Below are 26,410 nucleotides of genomic sequence, written 5' to 3'. Positions count from 1 at the left end.
GCAAGAGTGTGAAAATTAATGCGACAATGCATAGGAAGTACTCTATAGTAGCTGTCACTTGCCCTTGATAAAAATTTGCCTTTATCATTAGCGTAATTATCTTAATCATTCGTCGTCATCAACTATGGAAGCACCTATTCATCTTCTACTTTAGTATGCAGGGAAAGAAAAGTGGGTACTAAACAGTTTTCATCAAATAGCCAAATTGGTAATAAATGTTAATTTTGCCTTTCCTATTTTAAATAGTTACTGTTTCTGGAACACTGGCCACACTGCTTGCTGTTTTAAGCCTACTAAAACTGATAAAAGCCAACTAGTGAGTAATGGCATACTATTCTGCTTGTTTACAATAAGAAGTTTATAGGCAGAAATCATAATCTTCGGAGCTAACAGTCAAAGAATGAATTACATCAAAGATTTACAGAACCTCCTAAATGAGCAACATGAACATTTACAAAGGAAGATGTTATCAGATCAGAAATTAAAATAAGACTGAAAGAAATCCTTTAATAAGAAAAATAATCAGTACAAGAACATCTGAACATTCCTGCATATATTAGATCAAGGCATCAGTCAGTGTGTTCTGAAATCCCAGAAATGTCGTAATTTTTAAGTCTACAAGTCCTCCAAAATAGAAGACTAAGCACAAAAAATAAAAACAAATTACAAAATGTTTATCCTACTCCCAGAGAAAAGGAACAGTAAAGGCTGGGCATGGTGGCTTATGCCTGTAATCTCAACATTTTGGGAGGCCAAGGCAGGCAGATGACTTGAGATCAGGAGTTCAAGACCAGCCTGGCCAACACGGCAAAACCCATCTCTATTAAAAATACAAAAATTAGCTGGGTGTGGCAGCATGTGCCTATAGTCCCAGCTACTTGGGAGGCTGAGGCACAATCTCAGCTCACTGCAACCTCTGCGAATCACTTTGAACCAGGGAGGTACAGGTTGCAGTGAGCTCAGATTGTGGCACTGCACTCCAGCCTGGGCAACAGAGTGAGACCCTGTCTCAACAACAACAACAACAAAAATAAAATAAAGAAAGAAAAAGAAAAGGAAAAGTGGAAAAGTGATCATAAACATTTATTCTTCTTCCATAAAAATGGAAGCTTTGCAAAATTCTAAATTCCAAATCAAATCTGTGGCTATTGCAAGGACCTGTTTTTACCACATGGAGAAGTGATCATAAACATTTATTCTTCTTCCATTAAAATGGAAGCTTTGCAAAATTCTAAATTCCAAATCAAATCTGTGGCTATTGCAAGGACCAGTTTTTACCACAGCTTCATCAACATCGAAGTTGGACATAAACTTTGTATCAGAAGATATCCCTCCCACAGAACATATTCTATTTGTAAAATGTCCTTCATGCAGGACAGATAACATTCCTTTGCCATTTCTGCTTGAGATGAAAACAAACTTCAAAGTTAAAATTTTAGAATATGCTTCTCAAGATACATTTTGTGTCTCAGAACTCTCTAGGTTAACTGAAAGGATTCTCCAGCACTGAGAGAACCCTGATCAGCTGTTGACCTCCTGGAACTGGACAAACACTATACTGATTTAATATATATAAGCAAAGAGGTGATGTACACATATAAATGAAAATGGAGATTCATTAACCACAATGTCTTGAAAAAAATAATAGGATATCTGAACTTCAGCAATGAGAAAGGTGAGTGTTGGGGAAGAACTAAAGATGGATTAAGGCAGCAGAGGCCATAGTTGGTGACTTATTGGGATACTGAGGCAATGGAGGGCAATGATGCTATTTCTGACTTCGGGACAAAGTACCAACTCCTTAGAGTGGCAGTGTTGGCCCTTTCTGACCTTGTCTCCCTGCCTGCCTCACCTCCCTCACATTTGATATTCCATCTATACTACCTTCTCCCTTCCAATACAGTGCTCCTCCAAGCACCTATGCATTTGCACAATGAATTTTTTGGGGCCTGAAATACCCTTCTTTAGCTGAAAAACTTCTAATTACCTTTTAAGACCCTAATAAAACATGTCCACACAGTAAGAGTTTTTTATACTCTTTCCCCAGCAGTTTAGCCCCAGTCATTTACGTAGACAAAGTGTGTTGCTCACTCTTCCACTGTGGGCATGCTTATTTCACATTTGATTGAACAATCACATTTGTGGTAACTTAGAAAGGGACTTTTCCTCTTCACAGTAATAATCTCATTCCTCCACACACTAATCAGAGTAGAGCCTACCTTGAACTGTCATTATTTGCTTATCTTGTTTGGTTCCTTAGGTCTTCAGGAATGTTTCTTATTAAACTCTGTACCTAGCAACTTAGTAAATCCTCAACAAATATTTGCTCAATAAAACAGTAAAATCGTCTAACATTTAGCTATCTAAATTGTCTACAATTCCAACCTATGCTTAGCATCATTTCTCAAAATATAGTTGTGGCAAAAAATAATTCCCCTCACCATGATCCATGAATATGATTAAGTGTTTTTTTCTCATCCTCCCTTCAGATTTCAAAAGCCCTTGCTCTCTCAACATTTTTTCTATTGCTTTTTAAAATTTCTCTATTAATTCTTAGAATGCAATACTTGCAGAAGGTAATACTTTACAGGAGAGCACAGTGTAAAGTTTAAATAACTTTCAATCCTGTGTGGGTCTGAGTCCTGTCTATAAACAATCAGAATACACATTCAGCTGTATTGGGGTCTCTCCAATTACTGGTTTTTCTATAGCTAAGTACAAATCTTTAAGAGGTCACAGGTTTGTTTCATAAACCCACTGAATATTTTTTCCTTTGCAAGATAAATTTATTTTAAAATAAAAAGGCAAAGCAAAAATGGATGTTGTGGTTAACGGTTTAAAGAGCAAAGATTCTCAATTCCAGTTCTGCTATCAAATCAGAGGCAAGATGACAAGCCCCTGAGAAGGGGAGAGCCCTGCTAAGCAGAACACTTGTCCTGAAACCGTGGATCTGCATTGTCACAGTAATGCCTTTTGATGTAAACTCTGTTCTGGCGCGTAGTGTGTCACTGCTTTTAAAGGTATATTCCAGCCCCCCTCAGAAAACATGTGCCATGTGATCATAGGGACTTAACTGAATTTTTTACAATTGACCCATTATTTTATGAAAAATTTTTCTTTTTCTTTTTCTTTCTTTTTTTTTTGAGATGGAGTTTCGCTCGTTACCCAGGCTGGAGTGCAATGGTGCGATCTGGGCTCACCGCAACCTGTACCTCCTGGGTTCAGGCAATTCTCCTGCCTCAGCCTCCTGAGTAGCTGGGATTACAGGCACACGCCACCATGCCCAGATAATTTTTGTATTTTTAGTAGAGACGGGGTTTCACCATGTTGACCAGGATGGTCTCAATCTCTTGACCTGGTGATCCACCCGCCTCGGCCTCCCAAAGTGCTGGGATTACAGGCGTGAGCCACCACACCCGGCCAAACAATTTTTTTAAAGCAGAAAAATATAATTTTAGTAGGGGAAAACAAGAGGCCAGAAAAATGTCTTCTTACATTTAACACATAAATTGAAAGTCTCCAGAATAATATTACTGGAGTATGATCCAGAGATCCTGAGGAGCTTTCAGTGACTAATGAGGGGTTCCTCAGAAGAGGACACAGGGCTGATATTCAAAAGAGAAACAGGAATGTGCCAGTAATTAATTTACCTGAAGGTGGAGGAAAGACAAGACCCTGAGGGCAAAGTAAAAACTAAAATGACACTGGCTTTACAGCCAAAGAGAGAATAAGCAATAAAAGAGGAAGGTCACTGCCTGAAATCCAACACAAGACTGAGGCCTCACAGCAATGATCTGAAAACCACGAACAACACTAGAATTTAGATATCTGTTTTCACTTCCTATTTAATAAGGCAACTTGAAATAACCTCTATTCCCAGTCAAAAATAAATTAAAATTCCACAGAAATTATGTTAAAATGCAAGTTTACATTTTCAAGGGGTTTCTGCTCTAAAGCTGCCTTGCTTTCTAAATTTTGAGGCTGTAAGATGACACCACCCATATTTAATAACTAGGTCTTTCAAAAATTAACAAATCATAAGACAACAGAGGAAAAAGAAATACTTAAAAAAACCCTGAAACCTTTGATTATCAAAAAATGCTGAAATAAATTACCATAAATCTTAACAGAGTTTAAATTTATTTTGTTTGTATGGTGCTTACAGCTTATTTGTTAAATCGTGCTCATGCTAAAATTTAAACAAATGACCAATCTAATTTAAGTATTATACAGTAAACTGGGAAAGAGGCAATACTCCTTCACTCAATCAGCTAATATTACTGAGCACCGTGGATCCTCAGTAATATTCCACTTCAGATACAATCTTGTGAATGGTTTGTAATACAAAGAAAAATATTTAACGAAACTCGAAAAGGCCCATGCCTCTGCTTACAAGAGATTTCCTGTAATGCACAGATTTTCTATACACTTAGTGCACCTATTAACTACTAGAAAGCACGGTCATGGCTAAGTCGGCACCTTTCCTTCCACCTTGCAAGTCTTCTCTGCCCAGAAGCAAGCAGCCCACTGAGCAGCCAGCTATGGGATCAAGAGAAATGACTAAACTCTTAGCCTTGGCTTTCTCATCTCACAAGAGGCTGCTGTGAGGCTCAGCCATACGCTAAGGACCTTGCATGACTTCCTGTACACCACAGCAATTAGTTACACAGAGTCTCATCATTCAAGATCCATTCCAAGATGCTCTTCATTCATCTAGGTTGGGATAAGCTCTCCTTTTCTAGGTTCCTTTAACTCTTAACAGTTTAGCATATTAAGTACCGCCTTTTGAAACTGTTTACTTATGTTAGTGATTCTCCCTAGCTGTACTTCATACCATTTAGGGCAGATCCCATCATATACACTGAAGCATTTCCTAAAGTACCAGTCAAAATAAACGTCCATTAATTCATTTATCCTGGAAAGTCTGAGAAAATCCATTTTTAAAAAAGCAAATAACTGATAGCTAGATAGTAGGAGCAACTTTCAGAAAATGTTTAAAATTATAAGAAACTCCCCTACAAACAGGCTACTTTAAAAGTCATTTACAAGCCAGTAGTAATATTTTATCTGAAAATATTTAGCAAGTCATGATATTATAAATCCATTTCTTGGACATCCAACAAAAGTAAATTTTTGCCATATATAAATCAAATACATAATTTTATTATTTCACTTATGTGTAACATTGCTCAATGGAGAAAATACCATCTGGCTTCAGAATCATCCGTAAGACTTCCCTGAGCAACGATGATACTGCATTTATAAAACTGACCCTTTCTTATGCTGCAGCATTATCATAAGTTGACAATCGTTTAATGGTTGGCTCAGAGGCTACCGAACTTCATATATAAGTTAGCATTAAGATAATAAAACATATGTCAATAATGCTTGTCAAAGCTTACACATTTTAGAATGGGGTATTTCATCTGATCAAATTATATCACATAAGCCAGCAAGGAAGGAAGGAGTGTAGCATTTTCCTCCTTGTCATCTTTTGAATACCATCCTTTTTCAGTGTAAGCTCTTCAAGTCACATAATCAAGTCCAAGCTTAAGTTCACAGCCTCGTAAAATCCTGCTATAAACTACTGACAAACTTTGTGTGAAAAAATAACTGATCTAATAATATTTTCCTGTTATAAGAATCACAGTCAATTTAGGATTTGTAAAAAGTGTTTAAATGGACAACGGCCTGTACTCCCACCATTTTGGGAAGCAGAGGCAGTACGATTGTTTGGGCCCAGGAGTTAGAGACCATCCTCGGAAATACAGGGATATTCTCGTTTCTTTAAATAAATAAATAAACAAACAATTAGCTAAGTGTAACGGCTTACGCCTATATTCCCAGTTACTCTGGAGGCTGAGTTAGGAGGATCACTTGAGCCCCAGAGATCGAGGCTGCTATGAGCTATGATCATGCAACTGCACTTCAGCCTGGCTGACACAGCAAGACTCTAAATAAACAAACATATAATAGGCAACATAATACTTATAGGCATGGTTACATTTCTTCACTAGAGACATCATAACGAAGGTTAGCCAGCCTAATAAAAGAAGATCAAATTCCTGAGTATTTCTGCCACATCAGAGATTTTAATAGGCACCCCATCCAAAAATTAATTTACATTTTTCCTACAAATTGCTCAAAGATTCAGAAAGCAGTTCTTATCTCATTAATCCTATTTTATATTAGACCATAAAATGGTGCATTATACATGTTGTTTTATGTGGTCATAAAATACTGTTTTATTTTATTTTATTTTACAATAAACAACTGTTTACTTAAACAGTTGCTGCCTTAATTGAACCTGAGCTTTGGTTTCTTGAATATAATGAAAATATACTTTCAAAAAATGCATTATTTAGGAGACACAGAAAAAGAACAGGAAATGCTGTCAATACCCACTATCATCTCTTAAGAAAAGTATTTCAGCAGTGGTGGAAGGCTGGGTTGTACTAACTAGAAGGTTATTTCCCACCCTCATCTGTGACCACAGGGTTAGGGTTTGTGTTCTTCACAGTGAACTGAAGCAGCAGAGTTTAAAAATACCTTTTGATCATCCTGAAAGCAAGTAACAGTTGATGCTAACTGAGCATAAAAGAATGTTGATACTCAATTTCTTGCCTATGGACTTCCTAGGGAAGAGGCCTGGTAAAACACGCTGGTTGCTGTTGATCTGGTTGCAGAGCTGTTCTTTCAATTAGCTACTGCAGACACAGATAGTCTAATTAAGTCACTAAAGAGAATACCCCCCAAGAAACTCATTTTCAGCATCAGACCAAGACTGCAGTAGTGCCTTGCCTGAATTTTGTATTTTATTGTCCCAGTCCACCCTATGCTGAAGACATTAATGAACAGACAAATAGCCAAAAATCACTTGGTAAACAGAACGAAGAAGACAATGAAAGGCTTTGATCCAATAGAAACATGAATAGCTACAGACTGATCACAGCACTCTTGCGCCAGGAAAAACCTGGACCACATTGGACTGAGTAGAAAACATCAAGAAAAAAAAAAACTGTTTTAAAAATCTTTCAAGCACAATTTAAAGAATTATTAAAATTTGAAAAAGACCTTAAAGATCATTTTATGAATAAGGAAACTAAGATCTCAGAGGTACGTGACTTTTCCAAGGTCACAAAGCTAGTTAGTTACTCGCTAAGTACTAGCATCCAGATTTTTCTTATTTATATTCAGGCCAAGATTTAGTATACTAGTTTTCCATATCTTACTTAAGATCAATGTGAATACACTTTCTCAATCATAAAAGGTATGATGAATTTTAAGGTTAATTTAAAACATAAATGTGCATACCATAAGTTGACTGAATTCATGTTTGTCTGCTGAGGCAAACAGAAATAGGACTAGTTAGCACCAGGCCAGGGCTAACAATCACTGTCCTACATCCAGTATTTTGAAAAAACATTATGGTGGCTTGTGAGCAACTCCTCACAGTCACATTTTCACATGAGGTTGGGAGGGTAAGTATTTTAGTTTACTGAGTTCTATCTCTCTCTTGCTGAGCTCAGCGGAGAGCAATTTTGCCAAGTTTAGAGAGCTGTGTCTAACTTGGTTCACATATGATCTGATGTCTGTCCTGGGCAGCCAATAAGCAAATCAGCCATGTAGAGTTTTGTCTGACAAATTCAAATCAACAAACCCCAATAATACAATACTTGGTGACAGGAGCTGGCATACACAAATCTGATTTACTTAATTCTCCATATACCTATTAGCCTCTGTGCTTTTAGAAATAATCACTCAGGCAGTGCCTATCATTTTTATTTTGCCGAGAACTCGCAAGCGACGCTGAGGATAAAATCCAATGGGGCAGTCTGCAAAAATGTCACTGAGCTCTAACACAACAGGAAAGGAATTTCCTTATTTCATGTTATTCTTTCTTTGCTGTTCTGTTTTTATGAGACGATACAATACAAAATAGTACAAAATAGTAAGAATAGTTAAAATATCACCAACATTTCAGGAGTTGCTTTTTTGTCTTCTGTGGTCAAGCTTCCGAAAAATGGCCAGAGAATCTCCCTCTTGACTTGGTTTCTCCAAGTCACATAGCAAAAGAAAGCCAGTTTTCAGACTGTTTCAAAGAAAAGCAATAGTACTTGGAAGAAACATGCAGAGCAAAATGAAAAAACAAAAACAAAAACAAACAAAAAACACACACACACCCCCATAAAATATCAAAGTCCCAGCCTGCTCTTTCTAGTTTATGGGGCAGCTAAACAACCATTTCTTTCTGTTTGACCGGTTTCTTCAACCTCACCCACCCAATGAAACCCTAAAATTGGGATAAATACAGCAAAGCACCATCTCTCATTCAGATGCAGGAAGCTGAAAGCTTCTGGAGGAAAAACTGTCCTGTGCTTCTCCTCCAGTCCATGACTAGAGTCCTAATCTGGTAACCAGCAACAATGTATTTTTCTAGCTGTCCTTGGTACAGCACTTTCTCAGTTCCCTCAGACACTATTCTAGACCGCCACAAGGCTCTGGACAAACTCACAGGTGATTTATCTCCTGCTCTCCTGAAAAGATGAAGGCCAACAGCCCTGGTCAAAGCTGAATCCCCCACTCTACTCTTCTATCTAAAATACGCTATATGTATAGATAGCCACACCCATCTCTAACTCCGTGACTACAGATGGAGGAACTCCCCCTGTTGGAGACTTACTTCCCAATCCAGTTCTTGACCCTGACTTCCTCTAGAGACACAGATTATCATCCTCAGTCCTTTTTTTTTTTTAATTTTTCTCTTTAAACTTCCCTTGTACACAGCCATGAACTTAAAATATGGTTATGCCTCCCCGCCGCCACAACCTTATCTTAGTGTTCTCAGCTTTACTTTGCAGTCTCTTTCTTTCTCTTATACTTATGCAAACATATATTCTATCTCCCCCAACTCAAACATACTGAGAAAAGACACTTCCCTGCCTAGCAAGCACAGCACTGCAAGCACTGCGTTCTACCTGTTCCACCCTGTTCCTCTGCACATGCATGGCTTTCCACCTCAGTATCCTAATTCCCATCTTGCCTCTCAAATCTTAAGTCCAAGGCATCATCCCATATCATGGCTCTTGGCATTCACCTTGTATGATTGCAACCATTACCACATAGGATCAACAAACAACTCCCCACTGGTGACTGCTACATCTGGACTTTCCAGCTAACAACACTTAACCTCCATCTTCAGAAAATCATGTTGAAATACCTACTTGGTACTGACTGACATTGTCATGTCCATAAGCATCTCAAAGTCACACTTCTGGTGAAAAACTTCAGCTTTCTTCTCAGTCTGGTCCTCTACTCTATATTCCTGTTCTCAGTCCTACAGTCGTCAGAGTAATCCTTGAATCCTTAGTGCGTAACACTGTGTTTGGGACTTAATAAGTACTTAATGTGCTGAATGAATCAAATCATTAATTACCTGCAATATTATAATTTCCTATGAAATTAGTATTTAGGTCATGTGAACTAATCATATGATAGTCAATGCCATAGGACCCAGGTTATGGGGCAGCTAAATAACTGTTTCTTTATCTTTGACCAGTTCCTTTAATCTCATCCACCGCATACAGTGGAAGTACAGTGGTAACTTCCACTGTACCCATCTTCTTTAAAAGAGAATAAAAATATTATCCATCTGGCATCATGCTCACCACTGTTTTAAAAAGGAATGACATTTAGTGACCAGAATACAAGACCTTTGAGACCATGTTAATTTTCGCCTAACACAAGAGAGAACTTCAACCTTCTAGCAGGTAGCAACAATACAGCTAAATTCACTCTGGAACAACCTGGTTTGCAATTGAGAAATTGATACAATTAAGAAAATGTGTTTATACTGTTCTAAAGAAGGGATTAACGGGGTTATTACACTATTTTCTTATCCTAATGAAGTAGCTTTTCAGTTTTATAACTACCGGATAGTCCTTTTGAGCATTAGAACTCTATAGTTCTTCAGTTATTGTTATGCTTAAATATTTCCTCTACTACTTAAGCCTTTTGGTCAAACTTTGCTAATTTCCTTTATTAAGCCTTCATTGTTTTTAAGTAAAAGGTCCATTTATTTATCATTCAATCACACTAGAGGCCTATGGTCTCCCACTGAGAAAGGCTGTGTACCTAACAAAAATCTTCAGAGTGTACCCAGGAGAAGACTCTTTCTGTGTGGGTCAGCATCACATCCTGTCAAAAATCAGAACCCTGTGAGCTCTCTGGGGACACTGACCATGGTTCTAAATAGTATATGAATCTGGACAAAATTATATATGTATGTTTTTGCTTGTTGCTCACACACAAGACACACTAGGGGCTTGCCTCTAGTTGAATGGCTTCTTGTTTTCACTCAGTTTCCAGCCTATGCGCTCATCTCATTAGAATTTCTGTATCCTCTGGTCTTGCAGAGTTCCCTTTACCTTCTTTTGTATCAGACAAAAGATGGTAATTTACGTCTAATTAACGGAACTGAGTCATAATGAGTTCTCTTCTCTTAGACAGCATTTGAATGTCCAAAATAACCAGAGAGATTGGGCTTTTTAAGTCTTGCTCCAGTTTAAGGTTTTATAACACAATGCTCTCATTCAGGCCTCCTACTTTGCATACAGTCAGAGGGCTGGAGGTTATCCACATTGTGAAATTCTTTGGCTAGTTATGCCCAGAGTGACTGAATGGCAGGCAGGCCGAATTTAATATTTTCTGTTACATAGCTCTGTTGAGACAGTTAAGCTTACGATTGCATCCTTTTTATGTCTTTTACTTATACTTTGAAATGCTACCTTCTATCAGTTGATGAATTTGATAGCATTCTTTATGAGATCAATTTCCTTGAGAAAGATACAAAAGGCAGGATGAAAGACAAGTTTTATGCAAAGCACACAAAGGGCTGTGCATCTGTGTGAAGAGAAGCATGATAAAGCACAAAGCGGTTCTCCCCATGCCATGATGACGGACGAAGATGTAAACACAACAACTCTGCCTAAAGAAAGCAAAAGCACATGTTCTACCAGGTTAAAGTACTCGAAGCGTCTTCTTCCTCTCTTATGCCAGAACACTTTAAAATGCCCTCTATACATGACAGCATGCCAACACAAACAAACCGCAGGGGCTGAACTCCACTGGCATCCTGCCGTCCTGAAATGACACCAGTTAGATATACTGGGTTTTTACTTCTGGGACAGTCTTCAACCAAGCTTTTTGTTACACTGAGTTAAGACGAAAATAAAAATCCTTCTTCCCATACTTCAAAATCCAAATTTGTATTCCTTTGATAGAATATTGTTATATTAAAAATACTGTGGCAATATCATTTGTCATCATGTTCTACTGTCATACATATTCACCTCTGCTCCAAACTTCATAGGCTCAGAAACTCAAAAGAAAAAAAAAAAAAGAAAACAAAATAAAAATCAGGCCGACCAAACTTTCATGATGGGAGTCCAGGGACAGGGAAATTATAGCTATATTATAAAGGACAGGCAAACCACGCTACAGATTCAGATTCTCAGTTTTTTACTGTCTCCCTCCCCATTTTTTTCCTCCCCACAAAGAGGGAGTGAATGTGAAATTTACACAGACAAGCTCCTCAATAGATATACTTGATTTGTCAAATGGAAAGATGACCCTTCAGTAACTAGACTGCTTGGTGAAAATATTAAACTAGACAGTAAGTCAGAGAAAATTAAATACCACCTTGATTAATTAAGCTTAATGGGTGAGAAGCAACTAATTTGCAACATTACACTGACAAAAATAGGTTAAAGAAAAAGGAGGCTGTTTCACATCAGATTAAAGTGTAATTTTTTTTTTCTACTTGTCTTGGGGAAGGAATATATTGATACTCAAAAAGCCAATTTCATTTTTGAAGATACAAACAAAAATCATTGTAGGCACAGTCTTTGCCCCTTGAGACTCAAAATCTAATGTGAGAAATAAAATATACATAAGCCCTGAACATGCAAATGACTCTTAATGTTAACTTATCAATCTGACACTTGAACCGTAATTTTTTTTTTCATTTAAATTAAACTGAAAATCATTTGGATGTCTCCAAGTTAGCTCAGATACCCTTTCTAAACTAGAGCAGAGTGAATTAACAGCACAAGGAACCTTGCAATTCTGCCTTCCAACCTCATGTGCTTGAAAGCTTTCAGACCCTAAAGGTGATGGGGAGGAAATGTCCTGGGGTGTAAGTGGGTTCCAGAGGCATCTGGTGAGCTAGGCACCTCCCAAAGGAGATGGACAGAGGAAGAGGGTTTCTAGGAGCAACAGCACCTGCAGGGGTTTGAAAGGGTTCCTAAGGGGGCAAGCGTGTTCCATGACGGCCACCTTCCCAGCAAGTCAAGTGTTTCTAAACTGGGGGCCTTCTATGCATAGCAAAAGATAGCCACCATGCAAAGAAGCCAAAGTGTGAAATGAGTGGAAACAGATATTGCATATCAGAAGAGAAAATACAAATTCTATGCTGGGTGTCAGAAAAAGACTACAGTGCCAATTCAAGGGGAAACCAAAGCTGACTTGAAAAAGAATTAACATCTAGATTAGTACACTTCAGTATAATTTACAAAATAGCCGTTCTTAAAGAGCTTTGGAAACAAAAGCCTACACACTGTGACTTAGTTTGATTCATTTTCTCTTTTTCATAACTGAATAGAAGTAGAACAGAAATGAGAGAACAGAGCTCATCAGGAGTACATCTCCTTTACATGTCATTCAACCCTAGCACACTGGAAAATACTGCTTATCATAAAGAACGAATATACAGAAACTTCATGAAAACCTAAACGACAAACCCAGATCTTTGACTCTTTACCAGATGAGGACACCATCAAATAAGAATTTTCTAGAAAAAATAGATTTTAGGATCTCAAAAAAGTGATAAACACAATGGAATTCCTTCTAGATAATAACGACAACAGAAATATCTAACAATAATAGCCAGCAACAACTTACAATAACCAATCACATACATTTCTTCACATTATAAAGTCTTCACATGTTAATCATTACAGTCAGTAATATTTCCTAGAAGGAAATTTTTAAATGGTTATTATGCCTTGTATACAAGGGTTGTCTAGTTTCCATAATCTTTTTTTCTTTAACCAAAAACTTACGTATAAATTGATGATGGGTAAATAGAGTTACACTTTAAAAGCCCTTAAATTACTTAAGTAATTTAAAGCAATTTCAATTGCAATTTTGTTCAAGTCCAATAATCTTTTCTAAAGCAAATGTTTATATCTAATTCATGCATTTCCTAATTGGTCCAATCTGTAACTGGTTTTCTTAAAGCAAGATTTTAAAAAGTAAGTTTAGCCAAAATCATAGTTAGTACGTTTGACCAGGTCTTATTCCAAGACATGCATTCAGCAACAAATATTTATACCTGTAGGTACCTGAATGGTGCCAGGAATACAGAGGTAAACAGAACAGAGCCTGATTCCATAGAGCTTGCCAAACTTCAGATCCATGTTTGGCTGAATCTTCCATATCCACTGTGAATTTTGCTCCTTTAAACTGATTTATTACATCCTTAGTAAATATTTGAGGTTTCAGTGATGAGAAACTAAAGTGCAGTCAGCATACTTCGAAAAATTACTGGATGCCATAGATGTCAAGGACCTTGAAAATCAATTAGTCTAGTGGCTCCTTTTCTTTTTGAATACAAGGATCAATTTTTAATTTATAACAAAACAGAACTATACACCAACACAGAAGTGTGTGGGCCCTCCACATATTAGTAATTGTTCTTTTTTGCATCTGCTGACTAAGACAATGCCTAAAAACTACTTTGCATTCAGTATGCTTTTAAATACATGTGTATTCAGTACTCTCAATAACATCTAAATTAATTTGTCTCACAGTGACAAATGTGTGGTACTGGCTAATGTATGGATTGTGTATTGGTCAATGATTCCAAGGCCCCTCAAAAGCAAGAAGGCTAAAATCTCACCCATCTCGTTCATGTCTTCATTGTAGCACAAATGAAGGCCAGAAATGACTGCACCATCTTCCAAGGTCATACCACTGGCTAGCGAGAACACTGAGGGCCCTAGCTTCTTCCCCACAGGTAGCATCCACAAGCATTTGCTCAGATGCTACCGCGATAACCTTCCTTCCACAGAGGACAATTCTCCTTTAGTACAAAATTAAAAAGTCATCTCTGTATACATTTATTAGAGTAGCTTGTACTGAATTCCAGCAAACTGACGGCAATGCTATAAATGCTCTCCCATTCCAACCTTATGGTAGATAAGAACTTAATGAAAGCTAAAATATAACTTGAGGGCAAAAGACAAATTTTCTTTTATTGTACTACAGAATTTTGTATCCATCATAGCCCAAAAATGCCCAGAAGCCAGCATAATATTTCTAATACAACACATATCTTACTAGTTTGGGGAAGAAAAAAAATAATCCTTTTATTCCTTTTCACTCTGCCTACAACTAGAACATTGAGATAATAGAGATTAAGCCTTAAATTTCTATATCCAATAGTGGTTGAATCACAAGAGGACTGAAAAAGCATTTGTCTCTGCAAGCTAATACCTAATATGTTAGTCCTCCGGGCAGTTTACATTGATTTTGCATTTAATTGCATAGGCTGATTTTCCCATATTTTCCAGGACAAAGTTGTAAAAATGTAAGGATCTAGCTGTACCCTGCTATGAAGCCAAAAGAAGAAAGTAAACTGAAGAGTACTGGTTTCTGTAATACCTATGTGACTGCAGAAAGTTTTGTCTTGTTTTGTTTTTCCTACTAGAAATTGACACTGGGGATCACAAACCAATGAGAGCAGAGGTGATAAAATTGTACTTTCTTCTCAATACCTCATTTTCCCGCCCCCCCCCCGTTCTTAAATTACATTCAGAAATGAGAAGAAAATGAAAACACCCTGACACTTAAATGCCTTTCACCTACTCTGTAACTAGTTGGATTTAATTCCCTTTAATTCAGTTAGCTAGTAGACTTTGCCCTTCAGTCTGTCTGCTAAATATTTCACAATTCCCTCTGAGTGTTTTTGTAAAGTAGTGGAAAAGAAAAAACTTATTCATTTCTCTTACCATCAAACAAGGTAAAGACAATATTTTGACGAGAATGAAGCAGTTAATCCTAAACGATTAACTCAAATTATTTTTTAGAATTTAAGTTTTCTGAAGCTTCACACAAAATGATACTTTAAAGACAACTTACTTATCTGTTATTTGAAGCAGCTGGAAAATCAATCAAAATACCAATGACTTTGGGATGCTCTCATAGGGGTTATTTGAAAATGGCATTAATACATCGCTTCTCAGCCTTTTGGCTAAGATCAAGTGAAAATGGCATTAATATAAATTTTGTTTCCAGTGAAAATGGTAACCTTATATTTTCATTTGATTAACTGAGCCATTTTAAACACTGTTTAAACAACCCCACCCCTACCCCGCCCCCATTAGTTTGATAGGGCTGCATTAAGGACTGCCTGGCTTAAACAATAGAAAAGTATATTCTCACAATTCTAGAAGCTATAAGTCTGAGATCAAGATGTTAACAGTATTAACAGAGTTGGTTTCTTAGGAGGCCTTTCTGCTTGGCTTGTGGACAGCCTTCACTCTGACTCTTCATGTGGTCTTCCCTCTGGGTATGCCTGTGTCCTAAGAACACCAATGATCCTGGACTGGAGCCCACCTGATGAAGATCGTCTCCCCAAATACAATCACATACTGGGGTTTAGGATTTCAACATATGAATTTTAAGCGAACACAATTCAGCCTGTAACACATCCGCTAACCAGAAATTAACTCTTCATTTCCAAGTGGCTCTATAATGTCTATTTCTCTCAGTCTAACATGTAGTAACAGTCTTGCTTCCTAAAGGCCAAGAGAGAAAGACTTTCAGAAGGTAGAGAAATTACTGACCATCATGCTAAACCAACAACAGTTAGTTGCTGATACTGGTCTCACATTAGCCTTTATTAAAGAAATGATTAATGTATAGACATAAAATTCTTATTCATAAAATGAAACAAATAAGTCAGAGGAAGAGTAGCACACATAAATTTGGTTTCTCACCCTCAAAAGACTATTGTAATAAATTGCTTAATCCAATTATCAAAATTCCTTCTGCCACTCTATTTCAAGGGATAGGAATGGAAATACTGATTAGAGGAGAAAAACAAACACCAAAAGGATGAAAACAATCTAAAATTGTAAAAACCCCACAAAAACTCAGCAGTTGAAAATATTAGCATATACTATTAGTTTAAATGATACTACTTTATAAGACAAAATCTTCGAAAAAACCACAGCAAGAAAAAGTCCCTAATTCAGAGGTGGCATCAAAATCACATTTCTACTATTTATGTCTAATTTTATTTACCTTTCTTAGAATAAATGAGATTATAAAAGAACAATAGAAATGCAGAAGTCTTCACATCTGTCCCTCTATTTTAACAGTGAAAGATAAGGTCCATTAAGAAATTACTTTTTTAACAACCAAATGGAATCTCTCAATATTCCAGCCTATGGCACCCCCTACATTTACATTTTATGCTCTTTCAAAGGCAATGATTCTGAACATTTTTCATATTATTAAGTAAATCACAAATGCAGGTAACACTGAGCTGTCACTTCTGTCCCTCTGAAGGACTTGTTAAAAAGGATGGTGACAATAGAGCGGATGGCCATTTCAGAAGTCATCAAGATCTAGTAGGTACTGCATAAAAGTTTGAAACGATGCCACTCCTCAAATTTTTGCTCAAAGAACACCTTCTAAAATACAGCTAACTGATGACTATGTGAACCTTTTCTCCAAGAAAAATCATATACATCTATACAGAGAGATAGACATACATACATGTGCATATGCACACACAAAATCTGGCATTTCAGGGAGTTGAAAATATTCCTCAAAAAGTATAATAATATTTAAAGCTCTGAATCATGCGATTAAGAAAAAAAAAAGAAAGAAAACAAAGCCCAAGTTAGAAGACACTGGGTAAAATCTCTTCTTCCTAATCTCTCATCTCAACTAAAAGACTGTTTGCATGTAACAGAGGAATAAAATGGAGTACTAACTTGTTTTTAAAATTCTGTGAATCAATAATACAGATTTTCAAAGGTTTCTTTCTACTCTTTATACCATTCAACTCCCATAGGATATATACTATGATAGCTTTGTCTGGTATGATTAAGATACAAATATCTTTATCTTTTAAAGTCTAAGCAAAGTTAAAAAATTAAAAGAAAACAAAACACTTTAAGTTGTTCTCAAAACCAATAAAAAATTTAGCTATTCAGATAAAACATTGTGAAAATCACCATCACTACAAGCCAGTTAAATGATTAATACATTTTCCTTGACGTATCTATTTCTTTCTTTTATATATTATATATTATACTGAAAAATTAAAACTCGAAACCTAGTAGTAATTTGTACATGCCTTTGTCACAAAAAGAATCATAACTAAATCTCAAAAGTAAATTCCACTTTTACTTTTTAAAAAGTGAAGAGCATACACCTATAGTATCACAGTTCTTAGCTCCTGAGGTATGTTTGGAGGTCTACATGGAATGAAGGGAAACAGGGGGAATGCCTGGGCAGAGGTGGTCCTCAAAGTCAACTGAACACATTCCATAGCCCACACACCAGTGAATCTAAATTATTCTTGGAGCTGATTAAAAACTTAGACTCAAATGAGCAAAATATGTGTATAAAGTTCCTCATCACATTTGTAAGAAAATATATCCTTCTACAATTTTGAAATAATCTGTTTTAAAAAAAAACCCAGCTAGCCTAGTGGACACTGTAACTGTTTTGGAGTTCCTCAACTGTAAAAAGGAGGAGTTAAAAGATGACTGCAGCCAGGTGCACTGGCTCATACCTGTAATCTCAAAACTTTGGGAGGCTGAGGTGGGTGGATCACTCGAAGCCAGGAGTTTGAGACCAGCCTGGCCATGACAGCAAAAGTGTCTCTACAAAAAAATACAAAGATTAGCCAGGCATGGTGGTGCATGTCTGTAATCGTAGCTACTCCAGAGGCTGAGGCACAAGAATCACTTGAACTTGGGAGGCAGAGTTTGTAGTGGGCCGAGATCACACTACCGCACTACAGCCTGGGTGACAGAGTTAGACTCCATCTTAAAAAACCAACAAGAAAGAGTTGACTGCTATAGCTCCTACCCACTCTAAATACTACCTTTCTGAGGCTTAACATTTTTTATTAATGAAAGGAAGGATTCAGTGAGTCAGGCCAATTTAAACGAAAACCTGTAAATTGGGAGAAATAAATGTTAAAGAATTTATAACGTATTATAACATATGTTTTCCAATAATTTCTGTTCATTGCTGCTTTAATAAGGTTCTTGATTCATATTTTTTAGTGCCTTAAGGCCCTTCTAAGCTCTAAAATCAGTTTTCGCACTGTCAGTTAACTAGGGACCCAAGTTTTTCCTCCCTGTAAATGGTCAGACTTCAGGTACCAGGGCTTTTTCATCTGTATATGCTCCATGTCCAGTAAAGCTTAGGAGAGTACTCAGACATCTAATAAATGCTTGCTAGATGAACGAACAAACTAAGGAGTGACTGCACTGCTGTGAGTTAGGCATATTGAATTTAAAAGAAAAAAAAAGGGTAGGCTGCACTGGCTCATGTCCATTATCTCAGAACTTTTGGAGGCCAAGGTGTGAGGACTGCTTCAGGTCAGGAGTTCAAGACCAGACTGGACAACATAGTGAGATCCCATCTCTATAAAATAAAAATAAAAAATACTTGGAAAAAAAGTATCTTAACTATAGGGTTCCACTCCTCAGGATACATCCAGAAAAGGGGACACAGGCAGGTAAAAAAGAATTAATTACAGGCGCAGTGGCTCATGCCTGTAATCTCAACACTTTAGAAGGCCAAGGCAGGCAGATTACCTGAGGTCAGGATTCAAGACCAGCCTGGGCAACATAGTGAAACCCCATCTCTACTAAAAATGCAAAAATTGGTCGGGTGTGGTGGCACATGCCTATGGGTCTAAGCTGCTCAGGAGGCTGAGGCAGGACAATCACTTGAACCAAGGAGGTAGAAGTTGCAGTGAGCTGAGATCATGCTGCTGTACTCCAGCCTGAGCGACAGGGTGAGACTCCATCTCAAAACAAAACAAAACAAAAAAGAAAGAAAAAGAATTAATTACAATATACCATGACTATGTTCCACAATGAAGAATACATACAAGGTACAATAGCAACACAGAAAGAGCCTGAAAAAACTGGAGTGAGGCATAATAGAGGTTACTACATGAATAACGGTACATCCCAATGTCAGAAAACAAACGATTTGGGAACTATACAGTTTATACTAGTTCTGTTTCCTTTACAGGTCATTGGGAGGGTGATGTAGACATGTTTTTATGCCTTATCATGTCTGGATCCAAGTGGGAACCCAACAGTATGAAGTACTATTTCCTCAGTACCACTGGGTATGTAAAGGTACATATTATGCATTTAAAATTTTACATACGTAAAAACATACGTAACTTGGAATGATTCCTGAAAGAATGGAGTAACGTTTAGTGTGGGAAATGAGAGGCTCTACCAGGCAAGTATTTGGGCAAAAATTATGAACAACAACTTTATACAAGTCAAAATTCCAATAGTAAATAATGTTAGAAAAAGATTGGTCTATGCTAGTAATCAAAGATGTATAAATTAAAGCAACCTTGAGATGCCACTTTACGGTTGCCAAGGAAGCAATTTTTTTTTTAACATAACACAATGATGAGGTAACTATGGTAGGGGATACTATTAATTAGTAACACACTTTTGGAATGCAATATGAAAATACACAATGACAAAAACAGTAGTTTCATGTGATTCCACTTTTAAGAACACATTCTCTGAAAAAACACCACAAGAAATAAAAAAAGATAGAAGCATTAGTTGTTCACTGGCATTGTCTGTAAAAAACAAAAAGTGAAGCAAAATCCAAAATTATCAAATCAGGGAAGAATGTTAAACTGAAGTGTATCAACACAATCTAATATCATGTACTCAATAGTTTATGATCACGAAGGCACTGCAGACAAAACAAAAATTTGTTATGAGGATGTGAAAAATGTGAAATACCATGTGTACTTTGTAAATAAGACTTAAATAGCATAAATCAACATTTGCTCTTCTGTAGCAGCAATGCTTAAAATAATGACAAGCTAAGCACGCTCCCTACTTGAGAAAGTTCAAAATTAAAAATCTGCCAATGTAGTGAAAGTATGCCAATTTTTAGCAGTAGGTAATTTCTCCCATGATAATTTTAAGCCATCTTTCAACGTCTAGCACACATGCCACCTCATTCAGCCACCCATTTCTCACAGCCGAAAGTCATATTTTCTTCTACCACTATATTTCCAGTACACTCTGCTTAGAGTTCCCCTGAGGCATTAATCAGGGCCTCCCTTGCAGTTGAGGGTGTACTTGCTCTGACTTTCAGGATGAAAGGAAGTAGTACCCTTTCTTCACTTCTACATCTGTGTCTATAAGGAATCAATGTTTATTTGCGTTTCTTAAATTTAGAAACCTGTGTTTCAAAGCTAGAAAAAATAAACCAAAGAGGGATAGAAAATGGAGATGGACAGTCTGAGTCCTTCTACACACCTATGGTTAGAATATTCCAAAGAAAATAAAGCTATGGAGTTTTGTGTTTTGTTCTTTTTAAAAAATGGAACTCACAAGCTGGGCGTGGTGGTTCATGCTTGTAATTCCAACACTTTGGGAGGCTGAGGCTGGTAGATCACTTGAAGTCAGGAGTTTGAGACCAGCCTGGCCAATATAGTAAAATTCTGTCTCTACTAAAAATACAAAAATTAGCAGGGTGTGGTGGCAGGCACACCTGTAATTCCAGGTACTCGGTAGGCTAAGGCACAACAATCAACTGACCCTGGGAAGCAGAGGTTGCAGCGAGTCAAAATTGTGCCACTGCACTCCAACCTGGCTGATGGAGTGAGAATCTGTCTCAAGAAAAAGGCACTAACAGGTAGTCAAACCCATCTCCAACCTTATTGATAAAAAGAGAAGGCTGGCCTAAAAAAACCCTAACAGTTCTTGCAAGTGTATTCATATCTAATCTGCAGTTCTGTCCATGTCTAAAGTACAGCTGATCCTCAGTATTCATGGATTCTGCATCTATGGATTAAACCAACTGCTAATAAAAAATATTTGAAAAAATGAAAAACAACAGTATGACAAAAAGTACAGTATTTAACATAGCATTTACACAGTATTAAGTATTATAAGTAATCTAGAGATAATTTAAAGTATACAAGAGGATGCACATAGCTTATATGCAAATACTATGCCATTTTATATCGGAGATTTGAGCATCTGCAGATTTTGGTATCCATAGGGGTTCCTAGAACCAAACCTCTGAGAATACTGAGGGACATCTGTACTCTGCACTGCTATTTAAATGCATTATAAAAAATGTACTACAAATGGCTATTTAAATAAGAGCTAAAAGTTTTATAATTTTTTCATGTTCCTAAAAAGATTTTCAAATTTTAATCAAAACAGTTTTTTGTTAATTTCCTTTTGTTCAGAAAAGAAAACAGCATATCTGAAAGATTATAGAGGACTCTTGCAAATAGCAAAAGTTTCAATTTTTATATCCTGTGTCCCAAAATTTCATTGCAGAAAATTTATCCTAAGGAAATCATCATAGTTCTGATAAAAAGATTAAGTGCCAAGAATGTCTATTCCAGATTTTATATAATAGCAAAATGTTAGTGAAATGGAAGTTATAAATGCTCTATAAAAGACCTTTTACTAAAAACACATCTGTATGCTGTATTGCTACACAGATATGACAATTATATTGAAGAGGATCTAATGATACATGAAAATACTTAAAATATAACATTAAGAAAATATGCATTAAAGGGGAATTCAATTTTTGAAAAAATAAAGTAATTGAAGCTATTATTTGCAGCAGTTATGATCTGTAAAGTTGCCGAAAACACCGAATTTGTAAAACACTGAACCACTGCTCCTAGAAGAAATACAAAGTTAGGTTCCTGTAAGCCTCTGGTCAAAAAGGTTTTTGTCAACTGACCAATACCTTGTTTTATGTGCATTTCTGTTTAAAAACACCTTATTTAATATATGCTATTGATTCATTAATACTGACCACATGGTCAATAGCACTGTAACTCATGCCTGATCAAAACTTATTGACTACACATATTTTCTCCATAAGACACATCCCAGCTTTCCTGTGCTTAGGAACACTAGACAGCACTTCAGTCCTACACATGGGGGCCATTTTAAACAGTGAAACCACCAACAATAAGCACACAAATGAGGAAACAGGACGTTAAGCAGGCTGCAAAAAGAACATTCGTTTAGAGTCTTAGGACTGAAATAGTAAAGCAGAGAATCAATTTGTTCATTCTCAGGTGGGAAAGTGAACGCTGACTCAAATTTTTTGCTACTCTTCATGTGTCTACAAATGATAAAGATCAGTGTCATGCCTGTTAATTGGAGGTTACAAATAAATCTCAGGGAATAGATGAATTTTCAGACATGGACCTCACAAATAAGGAATAGTGGCTGTATATAAACACAAGCAGAGGGGAAAAACTGGATGGATTTAATTAATCCAGAAACAGGAGTCTCTCCAGGGCGTAACTACGTAAGTGTGTTACAGGTAATATATATTTTCTTTTTGCTCCTCTGTTGATTCAAGGTAAATTTATCATGGTTCAATTACTTATAAAAAATGACATATCTGATTACCTAACTATTCTAATTATCTACTGCAAACATTTACTAACTTTTGAATTATAGGAAGAAAACAATCACTAACAAAATCCTTTACAATTTTTGCTGCTTCCGTTATATTTTAAGAACTATCTTACACTGTTAAATAGTTTGTGACACTGAGTTATTTGCCATTAACAATTTCCCTTAACCACTGGCAGTATTTTTTTTATTTTTTGAGATGCAGTCTAGCTCTGTCACCAGGCTGGAGTGCAGTAGCACCATCTTAGCTCACTGCAACCTCCACCTCCCAGGTTCAAGCGATTCTTCTGCCTTAGCCTCCCGAGTAGTTGGGAGTACAGGAGCGTGCCACTATGCCCAGCTAATTTTTGTGGTTTTAGTAGATACGGGGTTTCACCATGTTGGTCAGGATGGTCTCGATCCCCTGACCTTGTGATCCGCCCACCTTGGCCTCTCAAAGTACTGGGATTACAGCCGTGAGCCACTGCGCCCGGTCTAGCAGTATTTAATTTTAAGGGATTAAAAGAATGTAGGTCAAGAAGACTTTAAATTTCTATGTTGATAATACTAAAAGAAGGGGAAATGGACTCAAGTTATTTATAGCTGATAATTCATTTCCAAAACATTGATGTCTTATCTCACATTTTATGTTTGTAGTCACACTAACATGGTTGTTACCAGTTGCAAGATTTCACTGAACATTTTCACATCAATTAAAATATAAAATGTTGTTACAACTACACAGTAAAAATAATGACAATTGGCAAGAAATCACTAGAAAGAAGTTTAGTAAGGGCAAAACCAACTAAAACCAAAAGGAGTTAGGGAGAAGAGCAGAAAACCATTACACACAAATAAAGATAAAATTAAATATAAATATTAAATACACCTTGGTAAGAAAATAAGGCCATGGAAGTGTAAGGAAAATTGAGAGACAGTGTGATATTAGAGAAAGCAAACAGCCAGCGAAAACATGTGTAATTTTAGAAGAAAAATATTTGATCACTTTTGAATATCTTGAGTATTATCAAAGGTAGGTAACACCTTCAGAGTGGCCTAAATATTAAATACAATAATCAAATATTGCTATATTTCAAACAAACAGCTGTGAAGTTATAAATATTTAACCAGCAAAAGCAGGAGTATTTCCTGATCTACAATACTAAAACTTTAGTTTGTTTAATTTCTATGACGAACATCCATCTATCCATCTAATATTTACCAAGTTCGGATGTTTGTAAAGTACTCTTTGGGGCACTGGATAAACACCACATGTAATGCGTAATTTTATGTGTCAATGTGGCTGGGCCATAGGTGCCTGGGTATTTGACCAAGCTTTATTCTGGGTGTTTTCTATGAGGGTGTTTAGGGATGAAATTAACATTTAAATCAGTGGATTGAACAAAACAGATTGCTTTCTTTAATGTGGGTGAGCTTCATCCAATCAGCTGGAGACCAGTTAAACCAATCAGTTGAACAAATGCAGATCCTACTCTGAGTTAAGAGATTCCTCCTCCCTGACTGCCTTTGAACCAACACATCAGCTTTTTTCTGCCATTGGACTAAACTGAAACAATGGCTCTTCCCAAGTATCAAGCCAGCCACCCTTCAGATTGGACTACACCATTAGCTCTCTTGGGTCTCTGGCTTGCTGACTCTACCTGCAGGTATTGGTTCTTGTCAGATTTCATCATCACATGAGCTAATTCCTTATAAAAAAATCTCCATGGCTGTTTCTCTGGAGAACCTTGGCTAGTACACCATGCTGGACTGCCAGGATAGATGAGCTTTTCACAGTAGTCCTGAGTTTCTCCAAGCCTAGTGTATGGCACAACTTGCCTGTGGTCTTCAGTCTAGCGTGGCTGATTTTTCAGCCATGAAAATCCAGTGTTATTCACATACACACTGCGTTCCCAAAGTTGTAAGAAATTTCTAACGAAACCTAAAAACTTTCTGTTGGAACTTAAAACATTATTAGAATCTTCACAGTTACTATCATAAATGTGAGTGAAAAGACAACTCAGTACAGGCCACATCACTGCAATGTGTACACTGCCCAGCGCACTAGCTGAAACTTTACACCTTGCTATCCCACTGAACAAGGTCTGGATATAAGTGAGTGCGACTAATACCATAAAAAAGAGTGAGCTAGATTTCACTCAGAAACGTGCTTTTAAAACGTGAAATTCTGCAAAACTTTTTTTTTTTTTTGAGACGGAGTTTCGCTCGTTACCCAGGCTGGAGTGCAATGGCGCAATCTTGGCTTACCGCAACCTCCGCCTCCCAGGTTCAGGCAATTCTCCTGCCCCAGCCTCCTGAGTAGCTGGGATTACAGGCATGCGCCACGATGCCCAGCTAATTTTTTGTATTTTTAGTAGAGATGGGGTTTCACCATGTTGACCAGGATGGTCTCGATCTCTTGACCTCGTGATCCACCCACCTCAGCCTCCCAAAGTGCTGGAATTACAGGCTTGAGCCACCGTGCCTGGCCAATTCTGCAAAACTTTTAAACAATTTTCAGCATTATATAACTTGCAACCCTTGACATTTGTTTTCAACATACACTTTCTAGAACACCCCAGTGGAGAGCTGACCATCTAGTATACATGATGATTTAAAACATAAAACATAAAATTTTACCTTTAACACAGATACTGCTAACGACCAGAATTAATGTTAATGGCTTAAATCACTTTCTAGTTGCATTGGCTCTAGAATATCTTAGTAATTTACTTCCCAGTTAGTATTTTATGTATCCAAACTTTTGTTCAAGAGTATTTCAGAACTTCCTATGCCCTCAAATTTTAAAGTATACACAAAAACTCTACCTTCCAAGCAGTTTCAGTCATATGACCCCTGTACCTATTTATATGACTCTCCTGACTAAACACAACTTAATTTTCATCTGCCATAATGAAATTAGTGGTGAATTTTCCTGCCTTTCAAAGTCATCTGCACCTGTATTCATTTCTTTAACAGCACCTTATTAACTTATATTTCTCCAAAAGCCACCTGGGGACTTGACTGTAACTACACCTGTGATTTATAAACAAATATACCGTAACACAGTTGAGAACTTAATCTTGCCAAGCTTATTTAATACCTATGTGCAATTTAATTTGAGCAAAATGCTATATTTGCTGAAATAGCTGTTTTTGTGGATCAGAGTTTTTAAAAAAAGAGAAAGGATTGATTGAAGTACAAGAATAAACTTTCCTGCAATCCAGGAAACTAAATTGCATAGTTTGAGGTACACAATAGATAAAAAAGAATCTACCTTAAGTATGAAAGAGTTTCTAATTTCCTTGATTGCTTAAGAATTCAAATATAAGAGAAAAAAACCACTTCACCCTACAAAGACCCCCTACTTTGGTCACAGTGAATATCCCATCAAAGGCAAAATTAGCCACATGTGCACCTGTTTCAGTTTTTCTCTGCCCTCTCCATTTCTACCTATATCTCTTCCTATTTCTCAAACTGCTCAAGAGAAAAAAATCATGAATATGCTGGTTGAGAAGTTAAAGCATGTTCCTATTTCCCACAGCCATCCATAAAGAAATGCCCATGTCATTACCTGCTCACCTTAAGCATGTAGTAGAAAACTTGTCACCTATGAAATTTGCCTGTGTCCTACTTTTCCAGTTAGAAGACAGGGCAAAAATAAG

The 26,410-nt window shown here is 36.9% G+C and overlaps 1 protein-coding gene and 1 pseudogene across 1 annotated transcript in view; one reads left to right on the top strand and one right to left on the bottom strand.

Annotated features, from left to right (window-relative positions):
• The window catches only part of CDH2 (cadherin 2), a 229,986-nt gene that overhangs the window by 121,863 nt on the left and 81,713 nt on the right, over nt 1-26,410 (bottom strand). The window lies entirely within an intron of this gene.
• Nucleotides 15,294-15,426, top strand: LOC120361763 (U2 spliceosomal RNA; annotated as a pseudogene).

This window comes from Saimiri boliviensis, chromosome 13, assembly GCF_048565385.1.
Source record: "Saimiri boliviensis isolate mSaiBol1 chromosome 13, mSaiBol1.pri, whole genome shotgun sequence".
Taxonomy (NCBI): Eukaryota; Metazoa; Chordata; class Mammalia; order Primates; family Cebidae; genus Saimiri; species Saimiri boliviensis.
The sequence above is the reverse complement of the archived record's forward strand: the minus strand, read 5'-3'. Positions and strand labels throughout refer to the sequence as shown.